Source organism: Desmodus rotundus, chromosome 4 (genome assembly GCF_022682495.2).
Source record: "Desmodus rotundus isolate HL8 chromosome 4, HLdesRot8A.1, whole genome shotgun sequence".
Taxonomy (NCBI): Eukaryota; Metazoa; Chordata; class Mammalia; order Chiroptera; family Phyllostomidae; genus Desmodus; species Desmodus rotundus.
Window position 1 is genome coordinate 69,814,976 of NC_071390.1, and position 15,154 is coordinate 69,830,129.

Consider the following 15,154-nt stretch of genomic DNA (forward strand, 5'->3'; position numbering starts at 1 on the left):
ATGAGAACATGATGTTAGCTGAACCTATTGTGGAAATCATTTCACAATATGTATGTAAATCAAACCATCACGCTGTATCCTTTAAACTTAACCACTGATGTATGTCAATTATTTCTCAATAAAACTGAAAAAAAAAAGGACCATCCTTTCCCCCAGAGGCACCTCCCTCTGAGTGCTCCTCCCTCCTGTAAGGACCTACACATACTCTCTGTGCAGACAACAGGGAGGCCAGTGCTGAGCTGGAGTTCAGGGGGATGACAGCCACAGCCAGTGCAGGTCCCCAGGAGATCTCTGCTGCCGTCATAGGCCTGACTTGGGGCAGTGGACTGCTGGCCAGGCCATGGGACACAGCCTGGGCCCTTGAGGAGCATGAGTCCAGAAACACTGCCAAGTATAAAAGAGCAATCAGCAGGGATCAGCTCCTGGAAACCAAGACTGTGTCCTTCCACAAATGGATGGACTGGGAAGTGGCATAGCAGGGATTCCAACATAGGCCTGTTCAGCTTCAAACAAGAACTCTTCCCATTAGGTTTCCCCTCCTTGCTTTTAGAGTGCTTCACACTTTCCTACTGCCCTGCCCTGATGAAGGCCTCAGTCCACCGGCTATTGCTGACAGCCAGACCTCGGAGGGCTGCCCAACCCTTTGGAAAGGAGGTGAAGGAAAGGGCCAAGAACTCAGGAAACATCTGTTGCAGTGGTGGCTGTGCTCAGCTTTCTGGAATTGCAGCCAAGCTCTGCATGGCAGATGGGGAAGTTGCTCAGGAAAAGGATTGACTGGTCCTGGTGAGACTGGAAGGCCCCAGAGGCAGCCCCATGCTCACTTTGTCCTGGCCTCTTCCCAGCATTTCCCTGAACACAGGATTATCAGCTGGGGTCACATGGGCTTGTAAACCATGAGGAAGCAACCATTCTGAACATTCCTGAGTTCAGGGAAGGTGGCTCTCTTCCGGCCACTCCTGGAATTGCTAGGGCCTTGGCACCTAGGAATGATGTCTCCCGAGGACCAGCTCCCACAATCCTTCCTTTGAGAGAGTACCCCCTCCCTGCTCAGGCAGTCAAGGGGAACTGGAGGCAAATTCATTCCCTATGCAGTTCTTTAAGTCAGCAAACACCTTGGTCAGGTACTTCCCATTTGGTTGATATTTCTAAGGCAGGCTGTGACTGCCAGGTCCATGCAGGTACTTCCCAGGCATGGTTGTCTTTAGTCTGCCCAACACTCCTACAAAAGACCAGCCCTCTCCTGTGTGATAGACACAGAGCCTGAAGCCAAGGTGGCTGTGGCTCTTCCATGTATCAGAGCCTAGACATATGGGGCCCAGGTCTGATCCTGGGCTGTTTGGGTCCAATGAACTAAACCATCCATCTTGCACTTTGCAAACCAGTGCCCTGGGCAGAGGTGGGTTAAGCTCTGGTTTGCTCTGTGTGGCCCAAGGGTATTTCTGCAGTTTAAATAAGAGTCCATCTAAACGAAATGCTGAACAAACTCAGGCTGTAAAATCAGTATAACCTATGAGAAGCAGCAACTTTAAAAATAAAATATCATTGACTAGAAAAGAAAAAAAAGGAAAAGAATAGCATGGAAAATATTGGCATATGTCACACCTACTAAGGGAAAAAACAATTTTCACATGTGTGTATATTACAATGTAAGGTGCAATTTTTACTGTATATCATGGTCAGAAAAGTATGCTGCTCTGGTGTACATAAAACCTGATGATGAATGTGACTCAACCTCCCTGAGTAGAAGGAAAGAAGTTGGACTATAACACTAGATTTTCTTGATGTAAAAAGTTTAAATAATGTTCTAGCATTTTAAAAATCAAGATCCACTTTACAATTACAGTATACATCTAATGGCTGTTATTTTCATTCTTAAAGCACTATTGGCTTTACAGTTAAACAATGATAGTTCAGAACCAAAACATCATGGTTAGAATTGCTACCCTATTCTGGCCTCCTGTCTTGTGCTCTTATATCTGTATATTGAACTCAGTACTTCAAGAATAGAGCAACTGACTAATATGCATTATAGATGCCACTGACTGAAGGCACAGGTAAGGACCAGAGGCTCAGAAAGTTCCAGGGAAGCACCCAGTTCCACAGAGCTGCAGCTCTGGAAGCCAAGTGCTGACTCCATAGCTTATCTGTGCACTCTCTAGAAAAGACTGGGTTTTGAGCCACTCTAGGAAAAGTGCCATCCTAGCTCTGGGCTTTTCCAGAATAACAAAATAGATCTCACCCACAAAGCACTTTCTCTGTAGCTGCCAAGGTCTGTGTCCTAGATGGCAGCAGCCAGGGGCCAGATCACCACCATAGTGCCTCTTCAGGGAGCTCAGTTCCAATGGGGCAGGACTCATGGAGCCCCTGCTGACCTCACCACATGTGGTCCTTGTGAACCTGTGTCTGGCTTTGCACCCAGGAAGCCACAAGGGGCAGGGGCCTGGAGCCTGGGGTCCTAGAAAGTGGAGGACTTGAACCCCAAGATCTCCTTTGAGAGGATCATTCCCATGGGCAAGCAAGGGTATCAGTGATGTTATTCAGATACCCTTTCAAAGTCCTTAAAGAATGTAGTAACCATTCACACTGATGTTCCCAGATAGTCCCAGTGTCCCCCCAAATATGACTAATAATGCCCTTTCTCTCACAGAATGTCCTAGTTGGAATGATAAATTCTGTGGCTCCCTTATCAAAGAATTAATGGATTTCTGAGGTCTGCTGAGCTCGTGACTAAAATGGCAAATGATCCTGTTCTTTCTCTCCCTTTTCTTCCTCTGTCCCCTCCTGTCCCTCCAGGAAAGCCCGAATTTCAACCTCAGGCCCATGTCCCACTTCCTCCCCTGGACTTCACCTCCTCTCTTTAGCCAAATATGGAGCCACTTTCTGGGGCATCTGAATCTCCAGCCTGGCCTTGGACTCCTCATCCTACCAGATATAAAACAGGGAACCTGGCCCAGCAAAAGGAAACCTCAGACTCCACGGGGTTTGAGAAAGATCATTGGGCCTGTGCTCAATGCCCACCCTGTCACAATCCACACCAAAGACCTGGGGAAGTCTCTGAGCCTCCCTGAGCCTTGGTATCCTTGTCTGTGTTTCCTCATCCACAGCTCATAAGATGGGAAATGGGACAACCCTGGACTGCCACAAAGGCACATGTGAGGCTACCAAACTCGAGTTCATGGCTCCTCCTCACACCAGGCACATAACTTACATTAATTGATGCTCTGTGCACCCTGCAAGGGCAGTGGTACTCCTGTATTGCTGATGAGACAACAGCCAAGTTACAGCATTTTCCAAAACCATATATGCAAAAGTAACAGAACCTTGAGTCTCTACATTTTGTATTGAGACCTCTGTATCACCAATTAGTCCTCCTCCCTGTGTGCATCTCAGTTGTAGCCCTCTGCTGGGGCCTGACCTGACATACCACGGTGACATGATTCACACCCTAACAGAGTCTGGCACACAGGAGTTATGTGGAAGTGTCTTCTGGATGTCACAGCAGTGACAAACATACCCCCAGTCATGAGCAGTGGTTGGCTCAGGAGGCTAGGTGAAAAAATGCATTCTTGAGTTGAAAAAAAGTAGAATCAGACCCTGTCCTGATCAGTCAGCATGGAGGAGGGAGCTGAGAGAGTAGCAGAGGTAAGAAAGATCAAAATGAGGGCAGATCATGTTCCACAGGAACTGATTAGGTGCCCAAAGAAGAAACTGATTAGGTGTCTGCTCTGCATACAGGACTTCACCAGCCTGACACAGTAGAGAGAAGCAAGTGACTTCTAAGGGGTGTCCAGGGTCAGCACCAGACCTGGACCTGAGCTTTTCTGTCTCTGTGTGGTTTGGGTTTGGGTCTAGTGCCTGGGGAGTTGTGGCTACATATCCTGAGTTCCACAAAGTGCGGTACTAAGCTGGAGTTCTCTGCTTGACTTTGCCCCTCAAAACCTGCAGATCTTTCCCTCATTTCTCAGAGCTGCCTCCTATATCCTCCATTTGTAATCAAACCCATGTCTTAATAAAGTGCCAGGTGTTTTTGGTGATGTTTGTCCCTCCAGCGGTCTTTATTGAGGGCCAAAGAGTTGAATTCTCCTCACTTCTATTTTTGCCCCATGCCCTTCTCCCAGTGCTCTCCTACTAGGGTGGTCTGGCCTTTTGAAGTACTCAAGGGCAGACCATTTTTATGAAGTTGGGGTTCAGGAATGCAGAGGTCTGCACTTGACCTTAGGGAACACAGGCCCAGAGTCTACCCACCCTGGGCTCCACTCATTGTTTCCTTTTCCCATATCCACACTGCTCTCTGCTTGAATTTTAGACCTATCTCGGGGCCCTCCAATCTCAGCCCTCCTCCAAGATGCCTCATCCAGGGTTTTGGATCCTGTTCCCCTTGGCCCTGGATCCATCAGCAACAGTTGCCAATTCTGCCACATTCATGGGAATTTCCAGATGCTAAACCTCCATCCTGGGGCCACCACTACCTTATTGCAAGAAAATTTAATTACTTGTTGAACTGAATATTTAAACAAACACCTGAGGTTATGTACTTGCCACCCACTACAGCTCCCTGACCTGCAGGGACAACCACAGGGTTGGGACAACTGCACGTCTGGGCCAGACCCAGGGGCTCCTTACAGCCTCCTATCCCTGTGAAGTTCTGGCACATAGGGCACATCCAGTTATAAGTCTGCTACTAAGGGCATGGTTTGAAATTCATTTTTGCTCTTTTATCTGTGAAATGAAAATCTTTCATCTGGATTTCACCATTTTATAATTTTGCTGATGATTGACAAACTACAGAGATTTGTTCAATCTCCACAGTTTTGAATATAGTGTTCTTGGGAGTTCAAATGCCCAGCTTTCATCCTTCATTCCCAGTTGTTCCAGCTTCGGCAAATTCACTCCAACAGCTGTGCCGCCAGGGATCCCCAGCACTAGCTCATGCCAGTGTAACCAAGACAGAGATCCCTTCTACAAGCAGCCATAGATGCTCTCCCATGCCCCACTAAATGCTGGATTCCAAATAAAATGAGACAGATGACAGACAGAGCCCTCACCAGATTTACCCCCACCCCTTAGTATGGTTCCCACCTAGACGTTGCTTAGAAGCTATGTATAGATGTCTATATAGCTTGGAAATAGGACTTCCATATTTTCTTCCCCCAACACATCATGAGCTGTTTTACAAGAATCAGATCAAAATGAAACAAATTTGTGAGGTTCCTAGCACTGAAATGCTCCTTCCCCCACCTTTTTTTCCCACATGTTCACACTATTCAGTATCAAAGTGAAGTAAAACAATACAGAAAGAGGCATCTTAACAGGTTTGGGCTCGGAATTGTGGCTGGAACTTAATGACACTTAGGAGAAATCCTATCTCAGAGACCTAGCCAAACCTAAACACTGGAAGAGCCAAGGGGCTACTGCCACCAGCCTTTGGGAGTACCTTAGGCCTTGACTTGCGATTCTTTGGGCATGTCTTTGATGCCTAGTGCAATGAAAGGGAGGCTCCCAGAACTTTGCACTTCCCAGCACCCAGAAACAGAAACAGAGAAGCGTTCTGACTACTTGGACATGGTCAACAGAGCTCATCTGCATCCATGGTGAGAAGATATTCAGAGATTTGAGGATAGTCCAAAGGAAAAAAACAAAGTTAAAATGGGTGGAAAATAGAGTTTATAAAATAATATTAAACATTTAGTTTTAGACAATGTAAGGAGAGCCTTTAAGATGGTCTAGAACTATTTAGAATTTTGGATGTGATCAATTTATTTTCTCATAGAAGATTAAGAAGTACCTCATAGATAGCAAGGTATTAGATTCTGGAGCAGAAATATCAGCTTCACCTTGCTTCTTGTTTGCCTTCCTGCCCAATAAAGTGTGAATTCACAGTAGGTACTCAATAAAAATGTTCTATGTAGATCTTACCATTCCTTTATTTGAAACCTAAGAACTTCCCACAGCTCCCCTCTCCAGCCCCATTTCCCCTACCTACCCTCAATTACACTGTTTTCCTTCTGCTTCCTCCAGTCCTCAAATGCACCTTTCTTTTGCCCAAGGCCTCTTCCCAGACCTTCTGTCCCATGACTCTCCTTTTCTTTCAGCTGGACTCCCCTGTCTGGTGCATCTCTCATAACCCTTTCTGCTCCATCCCATTTCCTTCACAATCCACAGTCCTCTGTACAATCTTCATTCCTTTGCTAAATGTCTGTGGCCCATCCTCCCCACTGGCTGTGAGCCTCAGGAGGCAGACAGTTTTATCCATGCCACACCCCAGTTGTTCCTGTTAGGATACCCTCTGAGGGCAGCTGACCATTCTACAGTCTCTCCTCTCTGGAAGTCTTCTCTGATGACATAGTCAAGGCCAGGTTTGTCTGCCTCCTGTTTGGTCAAAGTCTGACTTACTATCCCAAGAAGGAAGGCACAAGCTTGACACATGTTAACTATTTACAAAGCAGTGCCTGGTTTTTGTTGTTGTTTCCCATATGTCCTGAGGATTTTGCCTCCATCAAATTATCCTCATTAAAATAATAAGGCAAGTAGTATTTCTCTAAACACTTTTATGTGGTTACATTTGCAATATATGTCAATATACATTCTATTTATACAAACTATCATGTTTGTTTTATTTAAAATACATTTTAGTTTAGCACATTTAATATAGAACACTGTAACTCCCCAGGACTACATATTAAACCATTAGGGAAAATGAAATATTCTATTTTTAACATACTTGCAAAAACCTATGAAGGGTTTGCTCACAATTATCTATCCTGTTTAGAACTTTTTTTCCTTGTAAATGCTGGAAAAGGAGATTATTGCCCAAACTCATTTTCAGGGAGTAGATAAGAAAAGAAAATCCAAAAAGTGCATTTAGTGTAAAACAAAAAAATGCAGAAAAACAGAGACATAGAAGTCCAATCTGGGGCAACAGAGTGTTCCTGGCAGAAGCCTCGGTGGCCCTCTCAGCTGAAGCCACTTCTTTGGATCCTGATATCCTGGTTGACACTGATGAAATCAGAGTCTGTGGGTGGGATCCACTTACCAATATTTTTTTTTTGCTCTGTAGGTAATCTCACTATGGGAAACCATTGCTCTGGATCCATGGTTTTCAAATTTGAGAGACTATCAGAATTGCCCATGGGCTTCTTAGGACACAGATTTATTGGCTCCATCCCCAGAGCTTCCAGCTCAGCAGGTCTGGGTGAGACAGAAACAGGTGGTGAATCTCTAACAGGTCCAGGACTGCTGGGTGAGACAGAGTCTGTGTCCGAGACTCAGGCATTCAGTCTTGTTAAAGGTTTTGGATGGTGTACAGGCATTGACCTTGTACTGTCTCGAGGGCCATGGGGCAAGAGAACCACAAGACTACAGGAGTGGGGGTGACACTCAACCTCTGGAATGTTAATCTTAACTCTTGGTTACCCCTCCATATGCATGCACTTCTTGGCTCTGGTGTAAAGAGCTCCCTTTCTCCGAGGAGAGTCCAGGATATTTCTTCAAGATTTCATTGTGAAATCCCCTCTTAAATGCAGCTGAGTTTCGTCAGCCATACCTTCTACTCATTGGTCTCAGCATACTTGATATAAAGACTAGGGAAGCTATCATCTTAGTTTCTCACTTGAACATTTCCTCAATACCTCTTTTGATGGAGTGCCAATGCTTTTGCCTTGTTCCCAGCCCGTGCCAGCTCATGCCACACCTGCAGGCTCAGCCTTCTTATGCTCCAGTGCCTCTTCCCCTCCAACTCTGTTCTGTCCCCCCAGTGAGAAAAGCCCCTGGACTCCTTCCATTTCTAACTAGCCCTCCACCAAACCAAACATGATGGTGCTGGGGTGGGAGGAAGGGTCATGTTTAGTCAGGTATCAGAGAGTAGGTAAAATTTGATGTTATTTCTCTCACTAGCTGTGAGACCCTATAAAAGCCCCTCTCTGTCCCTGAGCCCTAATGACTTCCAACTGCTTTTGCAACCAGAATATGAGGTAGCCCTGGCCCTTGTTACTGAAGGAAACCTCCTGCCACCCCATGTTCCATTGGCTCTTTGAAGTATATTTTCTCTCCCTTTATGGAATAAAAGGCTTTGTAGGGCTGGGGATTGGGGAGACTAACCCCATACTTTCTGAAGGCTTGACCTGAGAAGTCTGGTGAGTGACCCTAGTCCAGACTGCCCCATTCTAGGGCTTGGCATCTGCTCCCAGTATCATTTCTTTCTGATTTATTTCCACACCCTTTGCTCATTTCTAAACACCCAGAAACACAGCGTCCTAGACCCATTTGGTGTGTCCTCCCCTTCCAGGCTTCCTATTTGTACTAGAATTGCTGGAAGGGAGTGGGAAGGGGAGAGAGAGAGAGAAAAAGAGAGAGAGAGAGAGAGAGAGAGAGAGAGAGAGAGAGAGAGAGAGAGAGAGGTTGATTCCATTTGATGAGTAAGAAAGTGAACCTACCCAAACCCCAGCTGCTGAAACCCTCAGGGTGGGGACCTCTGAGGCCCAGGTGCTGGTGCCCAGGTGCTGAGAATCCCACATGTGTATCTTCTATCTGACCTCTCAGCTGAGTTTCAAACTCATAAATTTAATTATTTACTTGGATATTAAAATCATCTCACACTTTGCTTGGACAAAACTAAAATCTTGACTTTCATAATCCCCTTGCTCAGGTCAAAGGTATTCTCCTTTAGTCTTCCTATGTCAGGTATAGCTCTCACACAAAGGCTACAGCCAAAAACCCAGATTCACCTATCGTTCTTCAGATAAGCATCCCCATCTACCATCCAAACCATCAACAAAGCAACTGGGCTTATTTAAAACCTAAATGCAAACTCAAATTCTCTAATAGCTTCCCAGAGCCTTCTGGGCTTCCACACCTGGTCACACCTGGCCTTGCCTGTTGCCTTACTTGACCTCACTTGACTGAAAGGGAGCTTTCAGTGGGTGTAGGGAGAGCAAGCAGGGTTGGCAAGTGGAGGGATGGGAGGGGTGTCCACAGACAAGGTGAGCACCATTCCTGGAGCCTTGATGGGCAAACATCCTACCCATTTGCTTTTTCCAGACTGGGCACCCTCCTCCTCTCCACTTCCCAGCCCATCACTGTGGACCCAGCCTCTTATTACCCCATTAATGTTCCCATTACTCTCATTCAATTAATGTGATTCTCTTGAGTGTATTCAGCAAACTTCATTCTATTCATTCAATTCCCTGCAGAACTTGAAGGCAGCCAACTTCAGGGACTTAGGTGTATGTGTAGGGGGCGGGGGACAAGGAGGGTATGGGGATCCAGGTATAATGAGTATCTTGGTGATTCAGTCCCTAAGATGGTGTTTAGAGGTAACACCACCAAAAGAGGTTACTTTTTGGGATGGGATTCTGGGGAGACTGTGCAGAGTTGTGACCCTTCAGACCCAGTCCCACTCTCTGGGGTCTGACCTCTTCCCCGGAAGCCAAACTGGCCAGCACTACTGTCTGCATTACCGGCAGAAGGTGAGGATTGTAGGAAAGGTCAAGTCAGGATGTTTAGTCCCTGGATTCTTCAGACCAGGTTACTCAGGCTTCTGCTGATATAAAGTTGGAACTATGTCCAGAGGTGGTCTCTGACTTTGCACCTAGTGACTGCTTCCTCTCCTCCCTCTTCTCAGAAGGTGGCAACCCCTCAGAGGGATGCTTGTCCTGCCTGTACCTTTGTAAAGAGTTCCTTTATTAAACTCTTCTGAAATAACCCTAACTTAAGTGACCACCTGTTTTCTGCTGAGATGCTAATTGCTACACTCACTTTTACATTTTCAGATTATATTTTTTCATGATGTCTGCATGTCTTATAACAAGTCATTTAAAGAACAAGGAAAGGCAGCATTCTGACACTCACAGGAGGGGGCTGCTCCCTGACTGGCTCACTCTGGGATCAGGTTTCAATACCAACAGGGACACAAAGCTGACACATTTTCAGCATCTGTGCACAAAAATACCCAGAGAGTGTGTGTATGTGTGTGTCAGGATGGGGGGGGAGATGATTAACTCAGTCAGTTATAATGATGCCAGAAAGATTTGTTGAGGAGGACTCAGTTCACACTCAGGAGTGAAAATGCTGGAACTCTAGTCTGCTTTAGTTCCATAGTCTGCATCAAGCTTGGAGGCTTCAAGCCCATGCTTTGGATGGAGGTAGACCTGGGCTCCAGTTCAGGCTTAGCCTGTTGTGACCTCAGATAAATTACATAACCTCTCTAAGCCCTAATCTTGTCATTGGCAGAATATTTACCTGTGGGGAGAACTCTATGAGATAATATGTTTAAAATGTTTAGTGAACTAGCACCCAGAAAGTGCTCAAAACGCAGAGAAAATGATGAATATAAGAGCTCTTTTATAAATAGGGAGCAATTGATTAGTACAGTAAAACTCAAGTTTCTTTTTTATAGATATAGTTTGACAATAAGGTGGGGTATTTTTTGTCCTAGACCATTGTGGGCTCCTCTCATGATTTTCAGCCTGTATCCTGTTCATTCTCTGCTGTACAAGGCCCAATTTGCTCTGTCTATGGTGGTGAAGCCCTCCTGCCAAGGTCTGTGTCACTGTCGGCAGAAAACCTGCAGTCTGGGCATCTACAACCATTCAAAGTTCTCTTCCTGTACAGAGGTGTCACCACCTGATGTCTGAGGAGAAAACATCCTTCTAATGTGGTCCCCAGAGTGCCCATCCAGGTCCTGCTTTGGGAAGGGCAATTTGTCGTCAGTCACTTGAAGGCTCTGTGGTAGGCTCAGTGTGGTGTTGGGGCCATTTTTAATGTTTGCTGTTTAGGAAGAGTTTCTTCCTGAATGAAATTCGGGCTGAGTCCCCTTATTGGGCTCTATGTGGACACAGGAACACTTCCTCTATAGCGGCAACCCATCCTTGTTGTTTATCTAACCACTCTGCTTATACATACAGGGCCCCACTCATGCAATTGTGAGTCAGCACAATGTGTTCAATACCGCTATAAGGGGGTCACTGGATGAGAAAGTGGGAAAACTCAACCTGAAGTTATATGCCTCTCAGTCTGAAAGACCAAAGCTCTTCCTTGTCCATCCCAGATGGGCCAGGTATCTTTTGGGATGGTACCTAAGGGACAATGATGCTTCAGAGACCATATCATACTCTGTTTTTGTCCATTCACAGTGGCCATTCACTTCTGCCCACCTAGGGTGCAGGTCCTTGGAGGATTGAAGAAATCAGGTATGGCTCCTTGTGCAGCTCAAGACTCAGTTCATGGTCTCAACACACAGCCCTACCCCAGCTGCACAGCTGGTGCAAAAGTGGGTTCTCTATGGTACCAGACTGTCTACCACAGATCCAGCATCTCCTGCCAGATGGTTTGATCTTTCAAACACAAAGTAGTTCCCACTGTTCTCTCAAGTGAGACTCTCCAGTTTATATAACTTTACAATAAAACTAAACACCTCTCCAGAGCTCATAGGCCCATGGAGCTCTGCCTCGGTTATCTCCCAGTGCTCATTAATTCACCCTCTACCATCTCCTGTGATCCACTTCCCCAGCTGCTTCTCCTTGTCCCTTAGCCAAGCCTGTCTTTCTCCCTCTTCAGGGCATTTGCACTGACTATTCCCCTTGTTTGGAGCTCTGCCCTGGACATCTTAACACATTGCCCTCTCTTCACCCCCAACCTAAAGAAACCCCCCAGAGGGGCATCCCCTGGTTGCACCTGGCCGACCACCCTTCCCTCCTCACCTTCTGCCTCTGTTCCCATCTAACCTACCCACACCATTAATCATTATTTGACAGTGTCTCATTCATGGTCTGTCTGTGAACATAAGTGTCTAAGGACAGAGAGCCTCTTTGTCTTTTTTCATTAGTGTCATCAAGGCCTTGAAGACTGAAGAGGACATAGTGAGTATTTAGTAAATATGTGAGGACTGGATGGGTGACTGATTTCCCAGATGCCTTTCCAATTTAGATATGTGGAATCCTGGCTCCAGGACAGAAGGGTAGAAGAAACTGGTGGCCCTGCTGTGCAGAAGGGATAATGGTGGCAGGAAACACCCCACACACTCTTCTGAAAAGTTCAGGCCCATGATGTCCTGAATAAAGGAGACTGTGGATAAGAAACACATTCAGAGGCTGACATTCAGGTGTGGAGATCACTCAGGGAGAGGATTGGCACTGGGGCTTCCAGGGGTCAAGATTATGAGGCCTGGGCTTGACACCAGCTACTTCACCAGGACTTTACTCATAACCACCATGTGAAGTTGCTTCAGAATAAGAATAAGGCACATCCTTGTTTGAGGACCTTGAAGAGTGGAAGAAAATAGATGTCAAAATGAGCAAAACATGTGCAATGAGTGTCAATGAGGTAAGAGTGCAGAGTCCAACCTACATAACCATGCAGACAGTGGAGCAACCTCACAGAGTGGGGGACCTTTGATCCTTTTGGGTGAGGCAAAAATGAGGGGAGGGAAAGCCTGGCACTTTTGGGGAGGGACAAGGATTTGAAGGGGAAGACGTAGGGTTCACAAAAGTTGGTGGGGAAACAGGCCCACCCTATGTACCGAAAGGTCAACCTCTCCCTTGCCTCAGGGTCTGCTCTGATGACTCCACATCAGTGTCCTCACTTTTTAAATCAGTTTATTTAAGACCTCTATGACACTTCCATTTGAACAATGGTAACAGGCAAAGCCAGCAATGCTTACCAGGCACAGACATGCGCCAGCACTTGTCTCAGTACGTTAAAGAGAGAAACTAGCCCCTGTAATTCTCCCAACAACCATAAGAAGGAGATACTATTATGAACTCCTTCAACAGATACAAAAATGAAAGCTGTAATAGTTAATTTTTTGTGTTAATTTGGCTGGACCATGGTTTCCAGTTGCTTGGCCAAACACTAATATTGATGTTGCTCTGAAGCAATCTTTTGGATAATCAGTAGACTAAGTAGAACAAGATATTCTCCATAATGTGGTTGGTCGCATCTAATCAGTTGAAGGACTTAAGAGAAAAGATTGAGGTCCCAGAAGAGAAAGTCATTCTGCCTCCAAGCTGCCTTAGAACTCAAGATTACACCATCAACTCGACAGAATTTCTAGGCCACTAGCCTATTCCATAGATTTTGGACTTGCCCGCCCCTATAAGCATGTGAACCAATTCATTAAAATGAATCTCTCTCTCTCCCTCTCTCTTTCTTTCTCTTTCTTATGTGACTCTCTCTCTCTTATAGAATATATATATATTCTATATGCATATATATGTATATACATTCCAATGATACCTCAGACAAGGGCCTGATCTCAAAAATATATAAAGAATTCACACGACTCCACTCCAGAAAGACAAACAATCCAATTAAAAAATGGGCAAAGGACCTGAACAGACACTTCTCCAAGGAAGACATACAGAGGGCCCAGAGACATATGAAAAGATGCTCAGCATCACTAGCCATCAGAGAGATGAAAATTAAAACCACAATGAGGTACCATCTCATACCAGTCAGAATAGCCAACATAAACAAATCTACAAACAAATGTTGGAGAGGATGTGGAGAAAAGGGAACCCTAGTACATTGTTGGTGGGAATGCAGACTGGTGAGGCCACTGTGGAAAACAGTATGGAATTTCCTCAAAAAACTAAAAATGGAACTGCCCTTTGACCCAGCAATTCCGCTGCTGGGATTATACCCTAAGAACCCTGAAACACCAATCCAAAAGAACCTATGCACCCCAGTGTTCATAGCAGTACAATTTACAATAGCCAAGTACTGGAAGCAACCTAAGTGCCCATCAGCAAATGAGTGGATCCAAAAACCATGGTATATTTACACAATGGAATTCTACGCAGCAGAGAGAAAGAAGGAGCTTACACCCTTTGCAACAGCATGGATGGAACTGGAGAGCATTATGTTAAGTGAAATAAGCCAGGCAGTGAAGGACAAATACCACATGATCTCACCTTGAACTGGAACATAAGCAATAGAAGAAAAAAGCAAACAAAATATAACCAGAGACATTGAAGTTAAGAACAATCTAACAATGGTCAGGGGGGAGTGGGGAGGGGACAGGGAGGAGAGGGGATTACAGGAACTACTTTAAAGGACACATGGACCAAATCAAGGGGGAGGGTGGAGGTGGGGGAGGGAGGGGGGTTCGGCTGGGGTGGGGTGGAGGGATGGGGAGAAAAGGCACACAACTGTAATTGAATAACAATAAAAAATTAAAAAATAATAATAATAAAAAACTAAATTATTTAATTATGTCTCTTAATTAATTATTAAGAGAATTCACTCTTAGCATGCATGCACCAATGTCATTTGAGGACACAGTGAGAACATGGCCATCTGCAACCCAAGAGGGGTGTTCTCTCCAGGTATAAACACTACTGAACCTTGACCTAGGAATTCCCAGCCTCCAGACTGTGAGAAAATAAATTTCTGTTGTATAAGCAATCCAATCTATGTATTTTATTATAGCTGCCCTAGCAGATTGACACCATTTATTCACTCCACATATAGTACCTGAGGCCAGTTCTAGGCACAGTAGATATACCTGTGAATAAAACAAACAAAGGCAAGGCAGACATCCTGGAACATATATTTAAGTAGAGAAGGTAGAGAGGAAGTATATGCAGTACAATGTCAGGAAGGAATAAGTGCTTTGAAGAAAAATAATGCTAAATATCAAATGGCAAAAAGAAGGTGAATGTTTGCTCAATTCTCCGTGTTGTACCTGAGGTCCTTTCTGGGTCTCTGAGCGAAGGGGAGCATAGTTAGCTTGATTGGGAGAATGCACAGGATGGGTATCTCAGAGCTCCTGAGACTCAGGGTGTTTGCAAAGGAAGCCCTTCCAGTAGGTCTTGCTCAGCTCACTGGGATGACCAGCTGCAAGCTGGGACTGTAGAGACACAGTACAGTCAGCCATCCCTTTAGGGCACCAAGAACTGAGGCTGGACAAGAACACAGGGTTCTGAGATCCCCCAGAGGGAAGGTGGAGTTAGCATTCTTCTTCATCTAATCTGTTTGACAGCCTTACTTGCATTACTCAGCTGGATTGTCACTCATTTATGCCCAATGTGAAAAGCAGCACCACTTTGCCTACTGCATCTCTTTCAATTCCATCAATGTTTTCACATATTAGAGATATGTCAAAGGTTCAAATGACAGCTTTCCAAATAATCTTTCTCAGAAAAGTTTAAAGAGAAGA